We start from the raw sequence: 13,274 nt of genomic DNA on the forward strand, positions 1-13,274 counted from the left end.
TTCCCTGAATGCAGAATTTGTACCTGAGCCAAGCACTGCACTTGTGTCTCCAGCATTGCTTTCCAAGTAAAACAGGGGGAGTCAAACTGGGTGTAGCTCATGGTATTTTACAGTGTCTAAAACTTGCCAAGTCTCAGATCTTAGAGGTGAGATCCATTTGGAATGAATGGGATGGAGAAACAGTGCAAGATGGAAAAGGGAAACATAAAAATCAATAGAGAAAAATAGAAAAAAACATATTGGTTGTTTCTTTGGATTTTATTTTCATTTCTTAAAAAAGTTGTTTCAATTTTCCCAGAATCTCCTCCCCAGTCCTGTCCTTTCCAACAACCTGTCCTGGAGAACAAGGCACAGCTCCTGTCACAAGATGTGCCCCCAGCTGCAGCTTCTCTTGGCTTCCCACACTGTGAATGCAGCACAACTCTTGCAGCAAAGCAGGACAAATATCTGAAGAACTTGACAACTTGTTCTTTCTTTTCCTTGTGCACTGGGGAGTTGTGCCATTGGTAAGGTTTTCATTGTTCCTCTTCTAGCCAAAGAAAACATGATGGGCTACCAGGAATTGTTGGGGAATACAAGCCTGGCTGAATGTGGAGAAAGAATCTCCAGAGCCTGCAGCCAGCAGTGGAGAGCTCATCATTCCAACAGCCCCATGGACATCTTGAAAGTGATCTGGAACGTGAAGATGGGCTGACAGAGGGAGTTTGTTTCTGTGTTCAGTTTAGATGATTCTACATGTCTTGCAGTGGTAGAAATCAAGAGCACAATCAGTTGATGATAAGCACCAGAACATGATAAGCTGGACCTCTCAGTGGATGAGAGAAAGAATGTGAAAAGGAGAAACGCAGGGAATGACTTGGTGAACTTTGTGTGTAAGAAGGGTCATTTTTACTAATTCCCAATTCATTCCCTTTGCTTTTATCCTTTTAACAAGGCCAATTGCATCTCAGATTCCCCATGAATGAGAACCCTGAGCTTGTGGAACTGCCTGAAAGGTGCCCTGTTCCTTTTTCTTCTGCTGCTCAGAAGAAACAATGAAGCGAGTTGGGAAGTTCTGGTTTTTTCTTTCTCCTGGTGGATTTTTTCATTTTATTTGCCACTGCAGAGGCAATTTCTGTGATGGCCTCTGTCAGTTGATTCTATTTCAGCAGCAGCAGCAACAGGGCTGTGTTTGAGCACTGCAAATGTGACCTGTGTGGCTTTAATTCTCCTTGACTTAGTGCTCAGGAACTTGGGAGCATTTTGATCTCTACTGATCATGATGCCTGAAACAAAAATCCTGAGTTCTCCGTCAGAAACGCACAGTGGGTAGCACTGATTGAAAGAGGCAATTGCAGTTGTACTGCTAAAATTCAAGTGGCAAGCAGAAGAGGGGCAAGAGCAGCCAGGATCTACAATTGCCAGGGCCAAGGCACCAACAGCCTCCTGCTGTCACCTCAGGGTGAGTAAAACAGGGCTGAAAACAGCGCTGGAACCCGATCCTTTCTTCCTCTGAGGGCTGGCTGAGGGCAGCAGAGCCGGGCCCTGAGGAATCAGGGCTGTTTGTGGGGGATTGTTGCTGTAGTCCAGAATTGCCCTGGAAAAAGCCCTGGGAAGCCGAGGCAGGAGCAGGTGGGAAGGGCCGGCGCTGCTGCTGCTCCTGGCCGGGAGCCCCGGCCGGGCCGGGCCGGCGCCCGCTGCGCTGCGGCTGCTGCTGCTGCCAGAGCCGGGCGGGACTCGGGGACAGGGAATGGACACGGGGGGACAGCAAAGGCCTTGGGGGCTGCAGGGATGGTGGTGCTGGGGCCAGCGCCAGCACAGAGCTTCAGCCCGCAATGAACCCTGAGGGAAACGCTGGGGAAAGGCTCCATTCAGCCTTTACTCTGGGCTGTGAAGGGACCAAAATAAAAGGAGAACAAGCAGGGCCTGACCCCTTCTCCTTTGGGAGGAGCCCCTGGGGCTGTGAGGGGCTGTGAGGGGCTGTGAGGGTCCATGAGAGGTTCTGTGGGTCCATGAGAGGTTCTATGGGGCCATGCGAGTTTCTGTGGGGCCATGAGGGGCTGCGAGGGGCCATGAGGAGCCTCAGCCCTGGCAGGAGGGGTCCCCACCATGTCCCCAGGGCAGGGCAGCCGTGAGGGGCTGTGAGTACAGACGTGGCAGCAGAGCGGGCTTGGGGCACCTCTGGGAGGGGATGAGACCCTTCCCCAGCTCCAAACCACACCAAATCCACAGTTAACAGGATTTTCCATCTTTAGAATCCACTGGCAACTTGGAGTTGAGTGTACAGTTTAATTCTGGTGGGAAAAGCAAGAGAATTTTCCCAGTGAGAGACATCCAGCCATTGTTATTCATGTCTAAGATTTAAAGGTCTTGACAGTGAAAAGTAATACTAATAAATAATAATAACAACAAGAACCAGAAATAAGGCCTCGAATACCAACAATCAGCTCAGAAACATGTTTTTGTTAGCAGTAATAGATTAGTCCTAAAGAAATAAATGAAAGAGATTTTATTTGTAATTCAGACTTGTTTCATCTTTTTCAAAGGCTCTGGTCCCCTTTCTCCAGGGTCATTTCCTTTACTCACCCACTTTCTAATAGGTAGAAGGGAGTTAATCACACTGGAAAAGACAACAGCTCCTGTTTCAAAGGGAAGCAGCCACCACTCCAGGGAACCTGAATTGCCCCCAGGCACGTGTGTGCACTTGAAGGGTGAGCAGGTGTTGGGGACGGAGATCTCAAACTCCTTCTAAGGCTGTGAGAAACCCACAAGTGGCAAAGTATCATTGTGGGTCAACTCCTGCTGAAATTCCATTCCCCCACACCCTCCAAATGGGCAGGCAGGGCTCAGTTTTGAGTGCCTTGTGCTCCCTGGCATGGAAGTGATCCTATGAACTCTGGTACTGATGGACTGTGGAATGGCTGCTGAAGGAGGAGGGCGAATCTCAGCAGACAGGAAAGTCTCTTCTTCTCCGTTCTCCCTGCAGAACCCCCTCTCCAAAGAGAAATGCCTGTGCTGGGTTTCCATGGGACCCCTTCCCTCAGGCCAGTGTCTGACCCACTGTGTGGTCTGCAGGAGCCAAAGCCAGAGGAGTCCCAATATCAGTCACCCCACGGTCCCCACACAGCAGGAGAAAGCACTGCTTGCAGTGGGGCTGCTGATCTGTGACCCGTCCTGGTTCCATCCACCCCACTCCTCTCAGCCACAGGCACCAGAAGGATCCCAGGAAAGCCACAGTGCTCTACCAGATGCCAGGAGCACTCCCTGCCTCAGGGATGCTGGGTGACCTCGTGGATGAGGATCTGTGGCTGGTGATGAAATGTGTGGATGGAGGCCCTTGACAGGAGGTTGTTGGAGACACGTGTGGGGCTGAAGGAGAGATGGCAGCTGTCAGTGGGGAGGGCAGGGACCCCGCTTGTGAGTCCATTGCCTTGGACACCCTCAGCCACAAGATGTCCAAGAAGTCACACAAGGCTTTGGCACTCTCAGCCTTCTTTCCCCCAAGTTCCAGCTTTATGTACATTTACAGTAGAGAACCTTGCTTGTTTCTAGAACTAGAACAAAGATCCCAGATGGATCAAACCTTGCTTGTTTTAGTCAGCAGCATCAGTGACCAAAATTTCTATTTCCTTTGGTTTGCTCACATCTTTGTTCCTTCTCAGTGTTCAGGCTGGGCTGTGGCGTGTCCTCATTTGCTGCATTTTCTGAGTTCCTCTTGGATCCCTTGAGCAATAGGTTGTGCCCTCTGAGGATCCTTTGTGCTCCTTGGTGACCCAGGAGAACCTTCCAGGCAGTTTTTGGGTGAGCTGCTGCTGCTGTGATGTCACAGGAACGTTGCTGTGTCCTTGTGGTGTTCCCGTTGCTGTGGGGCACAGAGGCCTCAGTGTCAGAGCGGCTCTGGGCACCTGCTCATTGCCTGAGGATCCTCCTGCCTGAGGCATTCTCAGCAGCCAGCCCAGCCCCTGACAGGTGTCCTTCTGTCCTGGCAGGGGGACAGACAGTCTGCAGATGTGTGCAGCACAGCCAAAATGATCCAGCAAGTGGTTGCTGCAGTTTGCACTCTGGACTCTGTGGCTTCTTATGGGTATTTTTTAACCCACTGGGCCCCTAAGTCGAAGATTTCCCCAGGTGCACCATATGTGCCTTTGGGATTGCTGTGGGCTCATTGTTCTTCATTTGGAATGGAGTTGATTTTGAAAGAATATTTCCATTAAGATTCCAATTATTTGGGAGAGCCCCTGCCAACAACTTCTTTAAAAAAGGGTTGTTTTTAGCCAGCAGGGTGTGCACAGCATTTGGAATGTAGCCTGGGGAGGTTCTGTTCCTCAAGAGGAGAGTCTGTGGCAGTGAACCCTGGCATTCCCTCCGTTTGCTCACCCAGCCAAAAACTGGACACAGCCTTGTATTTTGTGCTGTTCTCTTGCTTGCTGTGTGATCCAAAAGGACTGTGGCTCCAGGAGGGAAGTTGTGAAAGCAAAATGCTCTCTCTTGGCATTGACTTGTTGTGTGGGATTTTCCAGCACAGGCAGCTTTTTCTCCTAACAGCATCTGGTTCAGGTGAAGGTCCCCTCACACATGGACACTGGGAAGCTCCTTCTTCAGTGAGCAGGAAAGGAACCTTTGGTGTTCAGAGATCCCAGTTTTTCCCTTTCAACACCAATATGAGCCCAGTAAGCTCCAGTATGATCCTTTTCACATGGCAGCACTCCCAGGATGGTCCCAGTTGCCTCTGGCTAGATCAACCCAGTCAGTCCCAGTACAATGCCATTTGCTCCCAGCATGCTCCCAGTTGCTCCCAGTCACCCCCAGTATGGGGGATGATGTGCATGGTGTGTTCCCAGTCACCCTCAGATACTCCCAGTATGAGTCCAGTCACTCCCAGTATGATCCAGAATTGGATTGCTGGGAGGCTTCATGGAATCCTGGAGACCATTGTGACACTCAAGGGCCCCATGGAACCGTGGTGACACCAGGTTGGCTGGGAGTGTTGATGTGCTGCAGGGTAGGAGGGCTCTGCACAGGGACCTGGACAGGCTGGATCCAGGGCCCAAACCCAACAAGGTGAGGTTTAACAAGTCCAAGTTCCAGGTCCTGCACTTTGGCCCCAACAACCCCTGCAGTGCTCCAGGCTGGGGACAGAGTGGCTGGACAGCAGCCAGGCAGAAAGGGAGCTGGGGCACTGATGGACAGCAGGCTGGGCATGAGCCAGCAGTGTGCCCAGGTGGCCAAGGAGGCCAATGGCTCCTGGCCTGGATCAGGAACAGTGTGGCCAGCAGGAGCAGGGCAGGGATTCTTCCCCTGTGCTCAGCACTGGTTGGGCAGCACCTCGAGTGCTGTGTCCAGTTCTGGGCCCCCAATTTAGGAAGGACATGGAGGGGCTGGAGCGTGTCCAGAGAAGGGCAACAAGGGTGGTGAGGGGTCTGGAGCACAAGTCCTGTAAGTGATAGTAAAAGGTCTCAAAATCTTAGAAAATTCGGGGACTTAGAATGAAAGTTAGGTTTGGAAAGGCCTTGGAAAAGTAGGCCCTGGGAAATGTTAGGCCTTGTGCTTACTAAAGACCAGGTCAAACTGCACCTGTGTAATCAGTAGATGATAAATTATACAATTGTTAGATATGATTGGATATAATTATTGTTTAAAGAACATGAGGAACAATGTTAGGGGGCTGGGGGGGATCACGAGAAATCCATGCTTGGGTAAAAACAATGCATATATTAGAACAATGTAAGTTTAATAATTAATATGTGAGTTACATAATGATAGAGTATAAAACATGTTCAGTTCCAAACCAAGATGGGTCAGATTTGGGTCTGTGTGCCCCTGACACCCAGATCTCTTAATAAAGCACCTGCATATAATCATTTGTGATTATGTGTGTTCCTGAATGCTAACAATTTCATCAGATTTTACTGGAATTTTGTGAAATACTTGTGGAATTTTGTGGAATTTTTGTGGAATTTTGTGGGACATTGAAGAGATTTTGTGGGATGTTTATGGAATTTTGTGGGATTTTGAGGTGATTTGAAGAATTTTGAGGGATTTTTCTTACATTTTGTGGGGATTTTTTGACATTTTGTAAGATGTTTTTAGAATTTGATAGGGTTTTGAGAAGATTTAGGGGTTTTTTTTAATTCTTCAGCAATTTCATTGGATTTTGTTGGAATTTAATGAGATTTTGAGAAAATTTAAATAATTTTGTGGGATTTTTCTTGAATTTTGTGGGACTATCTTAAATTTTGAGGGATTTTTATTGAATTTTGTGGGATACTGAGAAAAATTAAAGAATTTTGTGGGATGTTTCTGGAATTTTGTGGATGTTTTAGGAATGTTCTGGAATTTTGTGGAATTTTGTGGGGTGTTTTGAAGAGATGTGAAAAATTTTTCTTGATTTTTCTGGGATTTTGTGGAAATTTGTGGAGATTTTGTGGGATTTTTCTGGAATTTTTTAGGATTTTCTTGGAATGTTGTGAAATTTTCTGGGATTTGTAGAATTTTGAGAAGGCTTGAGTAATTTTTGAAAGATTTTTCTTAGATTGTGTGGAAATTTGTTGGGATTTTGTGGGATGTTTCTGGAATTTGGTAGGGTTTTTAGAAGATTCAGGGAATTTTGTTGGATTTTTTCACTATTTTGTGATGCTTTTCAAGAATTTTGTGGGATTTTTCTGTAATTTTGTGAGATATTTGGGACACTTGAAGAATTTTGAGGGATTTTTCTTAGATTTTGTAGAAATTTGTGGAGATTTTGTGGGATGTTTCTGCAATTTGGTAGAATTTTGAGAAGATTTTGGGAATTTGTTGGGGTGTTTCTGGAATCTCATGGGATTTTTGTGGAATTATGTGGGATGTTTATTGAATTTTGTGGGATTTTGTGGAAATTTTCTTGGACATTTCTAGAATTTGGTGGGATTTTTCTGGAACTCTGTGGCATTTTGAGAAAATCGAAATAATTTTGTGTGATTTTTCTAGAATTTTGTAGGATTTTTTTGGAATGTTGTGGAATTTTTCTGGGATTTTGTGGGATTCTGAGCAGACTTGAGTATTTTTGAAAGATTTTTCTTAGATTGTGTGGAGATTTGTGGAGATTTTTTGGGATGTTTCTGGAATTTGATGTGGTTTTGAGAAGAGTTGGGGAATTTTGCGGTATTTTTTAATGAATTTTGTGGATTTTTGTGGAATTTTATGGGATATTGTGGAGACTTGAAAAATTTAGAGATTTTTCCTAGATTGTGTGCAAATTGGAGATTTTGTAGAATGATTCTGGAGCTTCGTAGGGTTTTGAAAAGATTTAGGGAATTTTGTAAGATGTTTGAGAAACTATGTGGTATTTTTCTGGAATTTTGTTGAATTTTTGTGGAATTTTGTGGGATGTTTCCAAAATTTTGTAGGACTTTGAGGAGACATGAAGAATTTTAAGGGATTTTTGCTAGATTGTGTGGAAATTTGTAAAGATTTTGTTGGATGTTTCTGGAATTTTGTGGGATTTTTCTGGAATTTCGTGGGATTTTTGTGGAATTTTAAGGGATTTTTCTGGAATTCTGTGCAATTTTTCTGGAATGTTGTGGACTTTTCTGGGATTTGGTGAGATTTTGAGGAGACTTGAAGAATTTTGAGGAGTTTTACTCAGATTGTGTGGAAATTTGTAAAGATTTTATGGGATGTTTCCAGAATTTGGTAGGGTTTTGAGAAGATTTAGGGAATTTTGAGGGATTTTTTCTTGAATTTTGTGGATTTTTGTGGAATTTTGTGGGATATGGATGAAACTTGAAGAATTTTGAGGGATTTTTCCTAGATTGTGTGGAAATTTGTAAAGATTTTATGGGATGTTTCTGGAATTTGTTATGGTTTTGAGAAGATTTCTGCAATTCTGTGGGATGTTTGTGGAATTTTGTGGAATTTTGAGGGATTTTTCTGGAATTTTGTGCAATTTTTTTTGAATGTTGTGGAATTTTCTGGAATTTGGTTAGATTTTGAGGAGACTTGAAGAATTTTGAGGAGTTTTCCTAGATTGCGTGGAAATTGGTAAAGATTTTATGGGATCTTTCTGGAATTTGGTAGAGTTTTGAGAAGATTTAGAGGATTTGGTGGGATGTGTGTGGAATTTTGTGGGACGTTTGTAGAATTTTGTGGGATATGGATGAAACTTGAAGAATTTTGAGGTATTTTTCCTAGATTTTGTGGCAATTTGTAAAGATTTTGTGGGATGTTTCTAAAATTTGGTGGGGTTTTGAGAAGATTTCTGCAATTTTGTGTGATGTTTCTAAAATTTTGTGGGCTGTTTTTGGAATTTCGTGGGATTTTTGTGGAATTTTGAGGGATTTTTCTGGAATTTTATTCAATTTTTTTGGAATGTTGTGGACTTTTCTGGAATATGGTAAGATTTTGAGGAGACTTGAAGAATTTTGAGGTATTTTACTCAGATTGTGTGGCAATTTGTAAAGATTTTGTGGGAAGTTTCTGGAATTTGTTGGGTTTTGAGAAGATTTAGGGAATTTTGAGGGTTTTTTTCTTGAATGTTGTTGATTTTTGTGGAGTTTTCTGGGATTTTGAGGAGACTTGAAGAATTTTGAGGGATTTTTCCTAGATTGTGTGGAAATTTGTAAAGATTTTATGGGATGTTTTTGGAATTTGGTAGGGTTTTGAGAAGATTTAGAGGATTTGGTGGGATGATTGTGGAATTTTGTAAGATGTTTCTGGAATTTGGTAGGGTTTTGAGAAGATTTAGGGTGTTTGTTGGGATGTTTGCGGAGTTTTGTGGGATTTTTCTGGAATTTTGTGGCATGTTTCTGTAATTTTGAGGTATTTTGACGAGACTTGAAGAATTTTGAAAAATTTTTCTTAAATTGTGTGGAAATTGGAGGAGATTTTTGTGGGATGTTTCTGCAATTTGGAAGGATTTTGAGAAGATTTAGGGAATTGTATGGGATGTTTGTGGTATTTTGAGGGATTTTTCTGGAATTCTGTGGTGTATGGATGACACTTGAAGAATTTTGAGGGATTTTTCCTAGATTGTATGGAAATTTGTAAAGATTTTGTGGGATGTTTCTGGAATTTGGTGGGGTTTTGAGAAGATTTAGGGAATTGTGTGGGATGTTTGTGGAACTTTGTGGGAGTTTGGTGAAATTTTGTGGAATGTTTCCGGAATTTTGAAAGACTTTGAGGAGACATGAAGAATTTTGAGGGATTTTTCTTACATGCTGTAGTAATTTGAAAAGATTTTGTGGGATGTTTCTGGAATTTGGTGGAGTTTTGTGGAATTTAAGGGATTTTTCTGGAATTTTGTGGGATGTTTTTTGGAAATATTGAGGGATTTTAACGAGACTTGAAGAATTTTGAGGTATTTTTCTGAGACTGTGTGCAAATTGGAGGAGATTTTGTGGGATATTTCCGGAATTTTGAAACACTTTGAGGAGACATGAAGAATTTGGAGGGATTTTTCTTAGATTGTGTTGCAATTTGTAAAGATTTTGTGGGATGTTTCTGGAATGTGGTAGGGTTTTTATAAGATTTAGAGTATTTGGTGGGATGTTTGTGGAATTTTGTGGGATGTTTGTGGAATTTTGTGGGATGTTTGTGGAATTCTGTGGGATGTTTGTGGAATTTTGAGGGATTTTGACGAGACTTGAAGAAGTTTGAAGGATGTTTCTTAAATTGTGTGGAAATTGGAGGGAATTTCTGTGGGATGTTTCCAAAATTTGGTAGGGTTTTGAGGGTTTTTTTCTTGAATTTCGTGGATTTTTGAAGAATTTTCTAGGATATTGAGGAGACTTGAAGAATTTTGATGGATTTTTCCTAGATTGTGTGGAAATTTGTAAAGATTTTGTGGGATGTTTTTGGAATTTGGTGGGGTTTTGAGAAGATTTCTGCAATTTTGTGGAATGTTTCCGGAATTTTGTAGACTTTTGTGGAATTTTGAGGGATTTTTGTGCAATTTAGTGGAATTTTTGTGGAATGTTGTGGAATTTTCTGGAATTTGGTGACATTTTGAGGAGACTTCAAGAATTTTGAGGAGTTTTTCCTAGATTGTGTGGTAATTTGTAAAGATTTTGTGGGATGTTTCTGGTATTTGGTGGGGTTTTGGGAAGATTTAGAGGATTTGGTGGGATGTTTGTGGAACTTTGTGGGATTTTTCTGGAATTTTGTGGGATGTTTTTTGGAATATTGAGGGATTTGGAGGAGACTTGAAGAATTTGGAGGGATTTTTCTTAGATTGTGTGGTAATTTGTAAAGATTGTGTGGGATGTTTCTGGAATTTGTTGGGGTTTTGAGAAGATTTCTGCAATTCTGTGGGATGTTTGTGGAATTTTGTGGGCTGTTTCTGGAATTTTGTGGAATTTTGAGGGATTTTTCTGGAATTTTGTGCAATTTTTTTGGAATGTTGTGGAATTTTCTGGAATTTGGTTAGATTTTGAGGAGACTTGAAGAATTTTGAGGAGTTTTCCTAGATTGAGTGGAAACTGGTAAAGATTTTATGGGATCTTTCTGGAATTTGGTAGAGTTTTGAGAAGATTTAGAGGATTTGGTGGGATGTGTGTGGAATTTTGTGGGACGTTTGTAGAATTTTGTGGGATATGGATGAAACTTGAAGAATTTTGAGGTATTTTTCCTAGATTGTGTGGCAATTTGTAAAGATTTTGTGGGATGTTTCTAAAATTTGGTGGGGTTTTGGGAAGATTTCTGCAATTTTGTGTGATGTTTCTAAAATTTTGTGGGCTGTTTTTGGAATTTCGTGGGATTTTTGTGGAATTTTGAGGGATTTTTCTGGAATTTTATTCAATTTTTTTGGAATGTTGTGGACTTTTCTGGAATATGGTAAGATTTTGAGGAGACTTGAAGAATTTTGAGGTAATTTACTCAGATTGTGTGGCAATTTGTAAAGATTTTGTGGGAAGTTTCTGGAATTTGTTGGGTTTTGAGAAGATTTAGGGAATTTTGAGGGTTTTTTTCTTGAATGTTGTGGATTTTTGTGGAATTTTCTGGGATTTTGAGGAGACTTGAAGAATTTGGAGGTATTTTTCTTAGATTGTGTGGAAATTTGTAAAGATTTTGTAAAATGTTTCTGGAATTTAGTAGGGTTTTTAGAAGATTTAGGGAGTTTGTTGCGATGTTTGTGGAATTTTGTGGATTTTTGTGGAATTTTCTGGCATATTGAGGAGGGTTGAAGAATTTCGAGGGATTTTTCCTAGATTGTGTGGAAATTAAAGGAGATTTTGTGGGAAATTTCTGGAATTTGGTGGGGTTTTGAGAAGATTTAGGGAATTGTGTGGGATGTTTGTGGAATTTTGTGGTACTTTTCTGGAATTTTGTGGGATATGGATGAAACTTGAAGAATTTTGAGGTATTGTTCCTAAATTGTGTGGAAATAAATAAAGATTTTGTGGGATGTTGCTGGAATTTGGTGGGGTTTTGAGAAGATTTCTGCAATTTTGTGGGATGCTTCTGGTATTTTGTGGACCGTTTCTGGAATTTCGTGGGATTTTTGTGGAATTTTGAGGGATTTTTCTAGAATTTTGTGCAATTTTTTTGGAATGTTGTGGAATTTTCTGGGACTTGGTGAGACTTTGAGAAGACTTGAAGAATTTTGAGTAGTTTTTCCTAGATTGTGTGGAAATTTTTAAAGATTTTGTGGGATGTTTCAGGAATTTGGTAGGGTTTTGAGATGATTTAGAGGATTTGTTGGTTTGTTTGTGGAATTTTGTGGATTTTTCTGGAATTTTGTGGGATGTTTTTTGGAATATTGAGGGATTTTGACAAGACTTGAAAAATTTTGGGGTATTTTTCTGAGATTGTCTGCAAATTGGAGAAGATTTTGTGGGATGTTTTTGGAATTTGGTGAGGTTTTGAGAAGATTTAGGGAAATGTGTGGGGTGTTTGTTTAATTTTGTGGATGTTTGTGGAATTTTGAGGGATTTTTCTGGAATTTTGTGCAATTTTTGTGGAAATTTGTGGCATGTTTCTGGAATTTTGAAGGACTTTGTGGAGACATGAAAAATTTTGAGGTATTTTTCTTAGATTGTGTGGTAATTTGTAAAAATTTTATGGGATGTTTCTGGAATTTGGTAGGGTTTTGAGAAAATTTAGAGGATTTGGTGGGATGTTTGTGGAATTTTGTGGGATGTTTCTGGAATTTGCTAGGATTTTGAGAAGATTTAGGGAGTTTGTTGCTATGTTTCTGGAATTTTGTGGGGTTTTTCTGGAATTTTGTGGCATGTTTATGGAATTTTGAGGGATTTTGATGAGACTTGAAGAATTTTGAAAGATTTTTTTTTAATTGTGTGCAAATTGGAGGAGATTTTGTGGGACGTTTCTGGAATTTGGTAGGGTTTTGAGAAGATTTAGGGAATTGTGTGGGATGTTTGTGGAATTTTGAGGGATTTTTCTGGAATTTTGTGGGATATGGATGATACTTGAAGAATTTTGTGGTATTGTTCCTAAATTGTGTGGAAATATGTAAAGATTTTGTGAGATGTTGGTGGAATTTGGTGGGGTTTTGAGAAGATTTCTGCAATTTTGTGGGATGCTTCTGGAATTTTGTGGACTGTTTCTGGAATTTCGTGGGGTTTTGAAAAGATTTAGGCCATTTTGTGGTATTTTTTTCTGGAATTTTGTGGGATCTTGATTTCTGTGGGATATTGAGGAGATGTTGTGAAATATTTCTGGAATTTTTGAGGGCTTTGGAGGAGACAAGAAGAATTTGGTGAGGGATTTTTCTTAGATTTTGTGGAATTCTGAAGGTTTTGTGTGATTTTGCTGGGATTTTCTGGCATTTTGAGAAAATGGAAAAAATTTTGTGGGATTTTTCTTGATTTTTGTGGGATATTGAGGAGATTTTGTGAGATGTTTCTGGAATTTGGTAGGGTTTTGAGAAGATTTCTGCAATTTTGTGGGATTTGTCTTGAATTTTGTAAGATATTGAGAAGATTTTGTGGGAGTTTTCTGGAATTTTGAGGGATTTTTAGGAAACATGAAGAATTAGGGGGTATTTTCTTCGATTTGGTGGAAATTTGTGGGGATTTTGTGGGATGTTTCTGGAATTTGGTGGGCTTTTGAGAAGATTTAGGGAAATTTTGTGGGATTTTTCTTGAACTTTGTGGGATTTTGTGGAGACTTGATGAATTATGAGGTATTTTTCTTAGATTTTTTTGGAATTTTGTGAACATGTTCTGGGATGTTTCTGGAATTTGATAGGATTTTGGGAAGATTTTGTGGGATTTTTTTAAATTTTTTGCACTTATGTGGGATTTTTTGGGAATTTTGTGGCATTTTTCTTGATTTTTGTGGGATATTCAGGAGATTTT

General features: G+C 41.1%; 1 pseudogene; it reads left to right on the forward strand.

The window, feature by feature from the left end:
* Positions 1–13,274, forward strand: part of LOC131586333 (uncharacterized) — a 705,318-nt pseudogene that overhangs the window by 318,242 nt on the left and 373,802 nt on the right.

The sequence above is a fragment of the Poecile atricapillus genome, chromosome 19 (assembly GCF_030490865.1).
Source record: "Poecile atricapillus isolate bPoeAtr1 chromosome 19, bPoeAtr1.hap1, whole genome shotgun sequence".
NCBI lineage: Eukaryota > Metazoa > Chordata > Aves > Passeriformes > Paridae > Poecile > Poecile atricapillus.